A 12,455-nucleotide genomic window follows, 5' to 3' on the forward strand; every position below is an offset into this window, starting at 1 on the left:
AAATATGAATGTAAGTTCATTGAAACTAAGTCCTTATAAAATATCTTTTTTCTCTCATGGCAACTTACATGTAATTAATTACACTCCACAAATATAAGACAAAGAAAGGAGTGGAAATATTGGATGTAATAAGTTTGAGGGGTTCTCTCTTGGGCCTTCTTTGTTTTCTTAGTCTATACATTTTCCTAAAACATTTATTTGGTTTTTTTTTTAGTATATTTTCTTTAGACATTCTTACTGCCCTGTGGCTTCAATTCTCTTTATGCTGTTGTTGTGTGCCATTGAATCAATTCCAACACATAGCAACCCTATAGGACAGAGTAGAACTGCCCCATAGGGTTTCCAAGGCCATAATCTTTATGAAAGCAGACTGCCACAACTTTCTCCAATGCAATAGTTGGTGTGTTTGAATAACTGACCTTTTGATTAGCAGCCAAGTGCTTACCCAGTGTGTCACTGTGGCTCCCCTTTTTTCTAAGCTACTGACCCCCAAACCATAAATCCATCCTAGATCTTTCTTTTGAACTCTAGACAGGCTTATCCTTTTTACTTGTTCATTTATTTATTTATGTTCTTTTTTTTTTTGTTGTTACTGTTAGGTGCTGTCAAGTCAGCTCCCACTCACAGCAACCATATGTACAACAGAACAAAACACTACCTGGTCTCTTAATGTAGGAGAAATATACTCCTACTCAACCTCTGGTGTGATGTTGACAGTGCTAAGAATTCCCTTTTTAAGGAATTATGGATGTATTCCTGCTCCTAAAGGAAGGAGAAGCAGATATTTCTACATGCAAGATACCCATTTTCTTTTTTTTTTTAACTGGAATCTCCACGTGGATATTTCTTATTTAAAACCTGACATGCCTATTCTGAACTCACTTTTTCATCTCTCTCCAATATTCTTCTCCTTCTGTGCCTTTTGTTTAGTTAATGGCATTCAACGACCCACCCAACTGTGCAACACAGTTCTACTCTGACACACATGGGGTCACATTGACTCAGAATCAACTCAGCAGCTGATTTTTTTTTTTTTTTTTGGTGGGAAGGAAATTTCAGAAAGATAAGTATTTGTATGATGTTGGAACAAAAAAGCTGTTATGCTTTTCCTATGAGATTTTAGGAATGAACCACCACAAAGACCTCTCACTGCTGCTATATGTGCGCTAGTGACAATGATGAGAGATGTGACATGGAAAAGGGTACTTTTAGGAACAGGTTTTGAAATATGGGATGTTGCATAATAGGACATGGTGCATTTTTCTCAAGTGCCTAAGATTCTACAGAAAACTTTAAAAAAGAGGCTATGTCTGCTTTGACAGTTTGAGAATGTTCCCATACTGGTATGCAAACTTGACTGAGAGATGTTTTCTCTAAATACAATATTTTGAAAACAAATTGTCTAATTCACTGTTCTTACCCAGGTATACAAAACTTTAAGTAGCTAAAGGGAAGGAAGTGTAGGAAAGTTGATCAAGCATTCAGGACCAAGTAGAAATAAGACAAAGATATGCTTAGGAATTTAACTTGTTTTTCGGTTGGGTTTAGAGTAGTGAATGGTCTTTATGATTAATAAGAAAACTGCTTTCCTGCACTGAAGCATATTCTAATAATGACATTTACATATAAAAATATAGCTCTACAAACATAGAATGATTACTGTGCATCACAGGACAAAGAATGCTCTTTTTCTCTATTTAAACAATTCTTTTTTTTTTTTTTTTCACTTCTTGTTTTACTGTGGTGGTTAAGTTTGTGTCAACTTAGCTGTGCCTGGTTGAGTGGCTGGGTAGCTGAATATAGTTATTCCCCATGGTGAAACTGGTAATTAACTCCATGGTGGAATCTATTGGAACAGCTGAGTAGCTGCTTTGGGTATGTGAGCTGCTTCTCATATATAAGAAGCAGTTTTAGGAATGGTCTCTAGCTTATGGCATGCTTGGACCCTGCATGTAGCCATTTTGTTGTTCAGCAACCTGCCAGGCTCTGCTGGCCTTGGAACTTACAATAGACTTGAATTAATGGCCTGCCCTGTGGTTTGGTAACATCAGAATCGTGCCATTTTATTTGTTAACCTTGAGCTTGTTAGCCTCAGCAGTCAGTAGCTACCTGAGTGAAGAGATCCCTCTAGCTTCAGTGGGCCTGGAGCAAGAGGCAGAGCTGAAGCCCAAGGTCAAGGGGCTTTCACAAAGCCCTTAAAGCCTGGCACTTTGAACTTGGACTTCCAGCCTCCCAAACTGAAAGAGAATAAACTCCTGTTTATTAAGGCCATACCATTTGTGGTATATTCCTGTCAGAGTGGCATTAGGTAACCAGAACATTTACTCCTTAGAAATATCAGAAAATTTTCTGAAACACGTTAGTCCCTGCCTTCTACATGACTTAACTGAAACAAACTTGTCTTGAATGGCTAATGGCACTAAAACAAAACAAACAAAAACCAAAGTGTATATCTCTACTAAGGAGCTCTGGTGGCACGGTGCCTAAGGCATTTGAGTGTTAACCAGAAGTTTGGCAGTTCAAACCCACCAGCCACTCCATGGAAGGAAGACTAGGCGATCTACTTCCATAAAGATTTGCCACCTTGGAAACCCAATGGGGGTCACTATGGGTTGGAATCAACTTGAAAGCAGTGATTTTTGGTTTATTTCTCTACTATATGTTAATACATTTTTTGCCTTCTCTGTTTTCTGCCTAGGTGTAGCAGTATGACTTCTTTCTTTCCTCTAACATGCTTTTCTCCTTCTCTTTCTGAACAGTGTAGTTCTAGTTCCTCCAGCTAATGTGCAGTAGATGGATAAAGCAGATAACCAAACACATTAAGAATTATTTTGTTAATAAGCATCAACCAATCATTTGATTAAGAGTGCTGGTGCTGACCACAATGTTTACAAGATGTGGGCAAATTACTTGACCTTTCTGAGCCTCAGTTTCTGTACTGTAAAGGTGGGTATAATAAAGAAATACACATTCTCATGTTATTGTGAGAGTTAGTTATCCAAACTTTAGAAGCCTCTTTAATTTGTTTCCTGAACAAACTGAGAAACTGGACTATATAGAGAAGAATTTAGCATCAGGACTGAAGGAAGACTCATTAGCAACTTGCAATATGCAGATGACACAACCTTGTTCCTGAAAGTGAAGAAGACTTGAAGCACATACTGATAAAGAGATCAAAGACTATATCTTTCAATATGGATTACATCTTAACATAAAGAAAACAAAAATCCTCACAAGTGGACCAAAAAGAAACATCAAGATAAGTGGAGAAAAGACTGAAGTTGTCAAGGATTTAATTTTACTTAGATCCACAATCAACATCCATGAAAGTAGCAGCCAAGAACTCAAACATATTGCATTGGACAAATCTGCTGCAAAAAGACTTTGTTAAAGTGTTAAAGAGCAGAGATGTCACTTTGAAGACCAAGGTGTGCCTGCTCCAAGCCATTGTCTTTTCAATAGCCTCACATGCATGTGAGAGCTGGACAATGAATAAGAAAGACCACAGAAAATTGATGCCTTTGAATTGTGGCGCTGGCAAAGAATATTGAATGTACCATGGACTGCTAAAAGAACGACCAAACCTGCCATAGAGAAAGTACAGCCAAAATGCTCCTTAGACTGAGAATGGCCAGAATTTGTCTCTTGTACTTTGCTCATGTTGTCAGAAGAGGTAAAGTGGAGGGTCAGCAAAAAAGAGGAAGACCCTCAAGAAGATAGATTGACACAGAGGATGTGATGATGGGTTTAATCACGGCAACAATTTTAAGGGTGGTGCAGGACTGAGTAGTGTTTCATACTGTTGTACATAGGGTTGCTGTGAGTAGCAACCAACTCAATGACAACTAACAACAACAACAACAACATATAAAGCTCTTAGAATGATGTGTGGCACATAATAAATTTTAGATAAGCATTTGTTATTGTTATCTTTAGGAGCTCTGGTGGTGTAGTGCCTAAGGCATTTGACTGCTAACCAGAAGGCTGGCTGTTCAAACCCACAGCCACTCCTTGAAAGGAAGACTGGGCAATCTATTTCCATAGAGATAACATGTCAGAAACCCAAGGAGGGGTCTATGAGTCGAGATTGACTCAAGGGCAATGAGTTTTTATTATTATTATTATTTTCTTTATTATTGCTATTCTTAACAGTTCTTGCTGTTATTAATTTGACATCATCTAAAGTGAGAGGAATTATTGTGATGCGTCTGTAGAAATAATATGTGTTCTCAGTGGTGTATCTAAATTGGAGGTTTAGGGCCACATTTCAGAGTCGTGGAGATGAATATCTGAAGTCTAACCTCACTATACTCTTCATCAGCCCGCAGTACAAAATTTGATTTTTGTCAGTCAAGGATCTTTTATGTGGAACTGAGCAATTTAAATTAAAAATGCTAACTATGGACAACTGTTACATCAGGTCACAATGGAAACTTTTGTTTGGGAAGAGGAAATGAGGGCTCCCTTCTTAATTGAGATCAATAGAGAGACGAACTCAGAGTGTGGCACACTACCAACTGTGGGCATCACTGACACCTCTCTAGGCCATTTGGGATGCTGCAGGGCACAAACTCTTGGCCTTGGGTGCCCATTGGAGGCAGTTTTGGATTCAATCACTATAAATCCCAGTCAGTTTGAAAATCTCCTGATAATTGATGCTTGGTAGGCACTGGATCAAACCACCCCTAGAAGTACTTGCATAATTGTCTGAGAGATTCCCACAGCAGGTGAGAAGTGGTGGCAATGGTTCAGAGTGCCAGCAATCCTGGATTTGAGCTCCTTAAAGCAGTTTCTAAAGACTGGGGAAGCACAGAGCGAATGTTCCTGGACTGTACTTTGAGCAAGCATTGCTTTGTTGTTGTAAGGTGCCTTTGAATCAAATTTGAACTTCCAACCTTTTAGGTAGCAGCCAAGTGCTTAACCATTGTGTCACTAAGACTCCTTAACATCAATCTGCTCCACACTTTTTCCTTCTCTTTGCACACCCTCAGACTGTGAAAAGGAGTAGAATTCTTTCTAGACATTGACTAGATATGGACATCAGGACTATGCCACTTTGTGAAAATCTGCAGAATTTTAACCTTGACTGGGTATGGTGGTTATGTTTGTGTGTGAAATTGGCTGGGCCTGGTTGAGTGGCTGGGCAACTGGTGGTAGTTATTCCCCATGATGAGACTGGCAATCACCTCCATCGTGGGACCTACCACAAAGTAGGTAGGTAGGCAGCTGAGTAGCTGCTTTGGGTACATGTTCTGCTTCCCATATATAGGAATGGCCTCTAGCTTATGGCATGCTTGGACCCTGCAAGTAGCCATGTTGTTGTTCAGCAGCCTTCCATACTCTGCCGACCTAGTGGCTTACAAAGGACTTGAATTAATGTCCTGCCATGTGATTTGGTAATATCAGACTGTGCCTTTTTACTTGTCAACCTTGGGCTTGCAGCCTTAGCATCCAGCAGCTGTCTGAGTCAAGAAAAGCCTCTAGCTTCAGTGGGCCAGGAGGTGGAGGCAGAGCTGAAGCCCAAGGCTGAGGAACTTTCATCCAGCCCCTAGAGCCTGGCACTTTGAACTTGGACTTAAAACTTCCAAACTGTAAGAGAATAAACTCCCGTTTGTTAAGGTCACCCCATTTGTGGTATATTCTTGTCAGAGCAGCACTAGGTAACCAGATCAATGAGTTAAAACACATTTTAATATTTTAAATTATTTAAAAAACTGAGTATTATAAAAACATATTTTAATATATGTTTTTTTAAAAAAACTAGAAGTAATTGCATTTTATAGAACACCCAGAAACTTACTGATAAACATATTGATAAAGGTTGCTTGATAATTTAAAAGACTTTATTTCCCAAAGCTGACAACTGAGTATAAACACACTGATTAAGAACCAGTCTATTTTATATTTCTAACTAACACCAGATACTAACACCAGTACTGTTAGCACTGGAAGAGATCTTCATAATTATCAAGAATATATTTTTGTAATTACCAAAATGTACACACACATCTATGTAATTATTTGTAGTTATTGTTGTTAGTTATCATCAAATCGGCTCTAACTCTATATGTATCATATAAATATGTGGTTTGATCTTTGAGGTCTTTTCCTTTTAAAAGGATTTCACTCATTTCTAATACGTACTTCCAGACAAAAACATATATTTTAAGATTAGGCTAATGTTTAAAAGTTTCAATAAGCTATACCCCTAAAGAATTATCCAATTAGAAAATAAAAATTAGTGTCTCTGCAATTAGCCCTTAGCCTTGCTTCAGTATCGGATATTAGTGATGCTCTACTGCTTACTGTGTTTTTAAAATTACTTAATTATATATCCCTTACAGATTTTTAAAAGGAGCCCTGGTGATGCAATAGTTAAGTGCTTGGCTGCTAAGTAAACCCAACCAGCGACTTCATGGGAGAAAGATTTGGCTAGCTGCTTCCATAAAGATTGCAGCCAAGAATACCCTATGGGGCAGTTCTACTCTGTCACATGAGTTGCCACAAGTCAGAACTGACTTCACAGGACCCAACAACAACAATAATATTATTTATTAAATTCATCTGTATATTATTGTCATAGTTGTTAAGTGAGAAACTTAATTTGCTCTCCTTCATTCAGTCCAGTTTTCTTACCTGTCACTAGACAGTGAGGCAGGAGTTGTGTCTTCCCAGGTCTGTCACATGGAAAGTCTTAGTACACACTTCCTGGAGAAACAGCTAATCAGATAATTGGTCAGTGTACCTAACCCTTCTTTCATGGTGCTAGTTTTGAGTCTTGGAAAGAGTGATAGCCTTGGAAAAGTAAGTTTAAATGTCAAAAATTACTAAAATGCATGTGGGATCCCAAAGTAGGCTACCATGTGTTCTTACCATAGGGTTTGTTTATCTTTCTGTCTTTATGGTTTGTCTCTAGATGCCGCAGATAGAAACTACCATAACTGCATACCCCGTAGCACCCAGTTTCTCCTGCTAGGCTGATGAGAGGACCCTTGTTAGAGGCAGAAACAACTGTGCCACATATTGAAATTCCCAAAAGCCAGCAAACTCTAATTATATTACAAAGACAAAGGTCTGTGAGAATGAAATTAACACCTGTCTTCTCGACATGGCCACATGGTCATTACTAGCATACTGCAAAAGAAAGGACAGGGGTAGATGAGTGTTAACAGGCACAAATATGAATGCTCCACCACAAGGAATAGATCCAGTCTGTTCAAGGCCATGGTGGACAGTGAGTGGACCCTTCCATCATCACAGCTACATGACTCCCAGTACTCTATGGAGACACAGAGAGATGTGAGCAGAACATGATGGTAATGGGTACACATGACTCAGACAAAATGAACACATTTAGTAGTCTTTCAATGTATCCTTCCTAAAGAACTTGTCTATGTGGCATAATAGCAAAACTGACATCAACAGCTTGTGGCAGATAAGAACAGAAGAGAGAATGGGGTCTTTTAAAATTTACCAAATGAGGTCAATGCAGGAACATTTGCTTCGCAATTGCTAAATAGAGTAAGTTTTGCTTCAGAGAAAAAAAAATCTCTAATAGTCACATTTTGTATCCTAAAGGCCATGTTCTATTTATATATTTGCTAAAGCTATTGTCTCCTGAATTTAAGTAGTGAAAACCCAGAAAAGCTAAATAATAATCTAGCTTTTGAGAACAGGAAATATTTGGAAAGCTGTTTCTTACATATATAACATTATAGCACAAACATATACCGCTCTCTCTTTACCTCTGTAATTTGAAACACAATGGAACAATAATAATATGCAGTTTTTATTGGATTATAGTTTAACCTAGATGACTGATTACATGCAATTTTATAGTTAGAAATTGCTCTAAATGCTACTAAAATCAAGTTTCTGTATTTAATTATTAAAGAAAATAATGTCTTTCTACTCCTTCTTCCATGGTGGCCCAACTAGATATTTACCAATGGTGATTGTTGACATAAGATTCTTGCATTTTTGAAGAAACCACAGTTACTTACTCATTTTAGCTACAAGAGCTCCTTTTCTTCACTTCACCACCAAGACCTAGGCAAGATTCCATAATTTTTTTTTTTTCCTGTTTGTCCCCACTCACAAGTCCTTATTCTAGTCAAAGAATAAGAAAAATGCAGAGTTCTCTTCTGTGTATCACTTGGAATTAATAAGACATCCTTTTAAAATTCTGATCAGCACAGGGACATCTATTGTAAGGAGAAACAGAACCAAACTTGTGGAAACTGAGAATAAGTTTACTAGCAAATAATTGAATTTTCTTCTCATTTTAAAGCATAGTATTTCACACCTTAAAACTTTTGCAGTCCATTTATAAAAATAAGATTCCACATTGCAAAAACATTGAAAATAATGCAAATATTAATTTTTGTTACCAATAACTTACTTCATGCCTTTTTCCCCTTCAGATAATTAACTTTTTTTTTATTTAATCACATCCAAACTAAAAAAAAAAGTCATCAAATGAAACAGGGATACCCAAAATGCACTCAATTGAAACATTTTGAAAAAGAAAATTAACATCCTTTCTTTGAGAGCAAATATATCTCAGAAGCAAAGTAGAATAAAAATAAGGATTAAAAAAAATTGCAAGCAGACCAGCACACTAGTTAAGAACATGAATGTTATAGTCAAAATGAGTGAGTTTGAAGCTTGACATTGTCAATTACTTGTCATGTAAACTTGGGCACTGTGGTAGTTAAGGTTATGTGTCAACCTGGCTGGGCTTGGTTTTGAGTAGCTGGCAGCTAAATGTAGTTATTCCACATGCTGAGACTGGTAATCAACTCTATGGTGGAATATACTGTGAGCAGCTAAGTAGCTGTCTTAAGGATGTGTTCAGCTTCCAGTATATAAGAAGACACTTTGAGAAAGGTCTCTAGTTTTTTGACACAGTTGGACCCTGCATTTGGCTGAGTCTTCATTCAGCAGTCTACCATATTGCCTGTTGATCTTACTACTGTTTCTGGACTTGAATTAGTGGCCTGCTCTGCTACTTGATAATCTTGGGACTGTGGTATTTTGCTTGTTGACCTTGGGTTTGTCAGCATCAGCAGCCATCAGCTGCCTGAGTTAAGAGACACCTCCAGCTCCAATGGGCCAGGAGCAAGCGGTAGAGCTGAAGCCCAAGGTTGAGTGGCCTTCATCCAGCCCCTGTAGCTTGCACTTTGAACGCAGACTTCTAGGCTTCAAAACTGTAAGAGAATAAAACCCTGTTTGTTAAAGTCATCACTACTTGTGCTATTTTTTGTGACAGCAGCACTAGAGAACCAAAACAGGCACCTTGCCTAACTTCTTTGTGCCTATTTCCTTCTCTGTAAAATGCAACAATCATGGTACTTACATTATGGGGTTTTTATGAGGACTTGATGAGTTACTAATGTGCAATACTTAGAAAAGAGCAAGAATATAATAGTATACAATGAAATGAAGTCATTGTTGCTATAGTTCACTTCCTAATTTTTGTTTGATAAATACTGACCCACAATTAAGAATAACTATATTTCTATTTCCTGAAAAGTTCATTACATAATAATGAGTAATAGTATCCTTTTTTTTTTTTTTCATTTTCAATTTGGAAAGCAAATGTAGTAAATATCCTAGAATATTAGCCTAAACTGTTTTAGAATTAAAACTCTTTCCCACAAACAAGCTTATATTTCACTATGTTTTGTGCTATTGTTTAGAAAGAGGTCACTACTGCACCAAGAGTTGAAAATTATACTATACTCATATATCTCAGTGAAGAAAGGGTCAAAGAAAATCCATTGATTCAAAGAGAATCCATTAATTCCACCTATACATATGATCAGCGAAGGAAAATCTAAGTGTATCCCATTTCATCACTGATATATCATCGGTGAGTGACTACAGATCTGCACTGGGGCTATGTCTAGAGAATGGTCTTCTCATATGTGAAATTTCATGGTCCTTTCCTTGAAGGCAACTGCTTATAATTTGGAATTGATAAGGCAGCTAGTTTCCTGCCTTAGAGAGTTTTATCTTATTTATGAGATAAAATTCAAATTTCCTTTGAATTTAATTTGTGATTATAATCTGCTCCATGCAAGAAAAGAAGAGCCTTCTTACTAGATCATCTATACTAAGATTTTTGACTTGTATCTGCTACAGAATATTCAAGCAGTGAAATTATTTCCTCTTTCCTCTAGGAGAGTATAAATAAACTTTTCCTGTGAGACAGGTTTTCTTCAAAATATTTTAGCCCATATTTATCACAGCCATATTGTGCATTTCAAGGAGAGAAGATGCCACATACCTCTCCATTTGGCAGCACTTTTTGTTCAGATTTCCAGATAAGACACAATACAGGTTTTAAATATAAAGAGGATAGGCTATTTCCCACAGAGAACACCAGTGTTAAGAGAATGAAAAACTGGTCCCCATGGTGTTTGATAAAAAAGGAATTCCTACCATGGTGATATTTTTAGCACACCTAATGAAACATAGACCTCATCCACATTTCCTTAACATGTTCAGCTATATTCTCCCACCAACATTCTAGAATTTGCCCAGGGATAGAGCTAGGAAGGTGGAAGATAATGAGAAGAAAGAATGAAGGAAAAGGCTGTGCATAGAAGGAAGAAGAAGAAAGCATCCTTTTACAATATGGGAATTGCTGTAAATGCCACAAAATAGAATGTGTATGGATTGTTAAGGGGAGCTCTGGTAGCATAGTGGCTAAGACACTTGCCTGCTAACCAGACGGCTGGCGGTTCAAACCCACCAGCCACTCCTCGGAAGGAAGGTTGGGCAATCCTACTTCCGTAGTGATACTGCCTCGGAAACCCAAGGAGGGGTCGCTATGAGTCGGGTTTGACTCGACGGCACATAACAACAACAACAACAACATATATAATGTATTTTCTTTTAAATACAACAGAAAGACAAAGAATTAGATGTTCTTAAAAATCTGTTAAGTATAAACTTTGGCAAAATATCATCTGATTATCCATATATAGAAAGTTTTATTACATTATAATTGTTCTTTTTTGTGTGTGATTTGGGTGAAAGTTTACAAAATTCACACTCCATACAGCAGCTCACATACACTTTGTCTCATGACATTGACTACAATTTACCACAATGCAACAGCTCTCTCCCCACTTTCTCCCCATAGTTACCTCCTCCCTGTGTCCTTCCCTCCATGCACTCCTGCTGGCAGAGCTGTCTCTCTGTGCATACACAGCCATTCTATTCTCCCATGATTGTTCTCTCCAAGGAGTGCATCTACCTAATGTAAATATTCACCTCATATGCCTGTCTTTTGTTTGACTGGAAGCCACAAGAGTGGGTTCAATTCCAGACCTGAAGGGCAGCTAGAGGCCATAGTGTCAGTGGTTCCATCAGGCTCTAACAGACCAGCAAACTTGGACCCCTTTTTTTTTTTTTCCAAATGATTTTAAGTTTTGTTCCACATTGTTGTTCCACTTTATTCAGTACCTCCTACATAGATCCTCCTCCAAGTGGTTGACAGTGGTAGCCAGGCACCATCTAGTTTTCTGGTCTCATAGTCTAATAGGATGAGGATCCCATGGTGTACCAGTCACTTGGAATAATTGTTTCTGTGAATCTTTGGTTTTCTTCATTCTTCTTTGCTCTGGATGAGGAGAGACCCATCGTTGCATCTAGATGGTCGCTTGAAAGCTTTTAAAATCCTTGTCGCTACTCACCAAAGCTGGATGTGGAACAATGTTTTGTGTAGAATGTTATGCCAACTGAGCTTGATGTCCCCTGGGACTATGGTCCCGAGCCCACAGGTCCAACTACTTGCTCCCTCTGGGTAGCTGGCTGTGGCCAAGAAGTGACTACAACCTTGTCCCTTGTCAGCTCTTCTATATAACTGGGAATCCTTACAGAACATACCAATACACTTGTAGAAACATTATCTGTCAACCCTATACACAGTCTTGGGCACACTCACCCCTGCATAGATATACCTAATAGTTCACCTTGTCCAATCATCTATCCACCCATATATCCATGTTTCCCTTCACTGACAACAGAGTACTGTATGTGCAAAAGGGTTCACCTTTGTTGTCTGTACCTCCCATGTACCTCTCTATGTCTTTGTCTTCCTCTTCCTCATTTCCACCTTGTTGATCACTCACATTTGCCACATTGTCCTTCTCTTCAACCAAATCAATACTTGTCTCTATCTATCTAACAGTGTTCCCTCCCCTCCCCTCCCACCCCTGGTAACCAACAAAGAAAATTTCCTTCCATATAGTAACCTTTCCTTGACTTTTTACAATATGCTGTTGTTGTTTGTTGTTGTTATGTGCCGTTGAGTCGGACCCAACTCATAGTGACCCCTCCTTGGTTTTCCGAGGCAGTATCACTACAGAAGTAGATTGTCCAACCTTCCTTCCGAGGAGTGGCTGGTGGGTTTCAACTACCAACCTTTTGGTTAGCAGTCAAGT

At 38.3% G+C, this 12,455-nt stretch overlaps 1 non-coding gene across 1 annotated transcript; it reads right to left on the minus strand.

Annotated features, from left to right (window-relative positions):
- Positions 1–667: 667 nt before the first annotated feature.
- Positions 668–797, minus strand: LOC122150050. The gene has a single exon (XR_006163459.1). It is a non-coding gene; the product is annotated as a small nucleolar RNA U109 (small nucleolar RNA).
- Positions 798–12,455: the final 11,658 nt, after the last annotated feature.

Source organism: Orycteropus afer, unplaced genomic scaffold (assembly GCF_000298275.1).
Source record: "Orycteropus afer afer isolate SDZICR_OR568_19922 unplaced genomic scaffold, OryAfe1.0 scaffold00081, whole genome shotgun sequence".
Lineage (NCBI taxonomy): Eukaryota > Metazoa > Chordata > Mammalia > Tubulidentata > Orycteropodidae > Orycteropus > Orycteropus afer.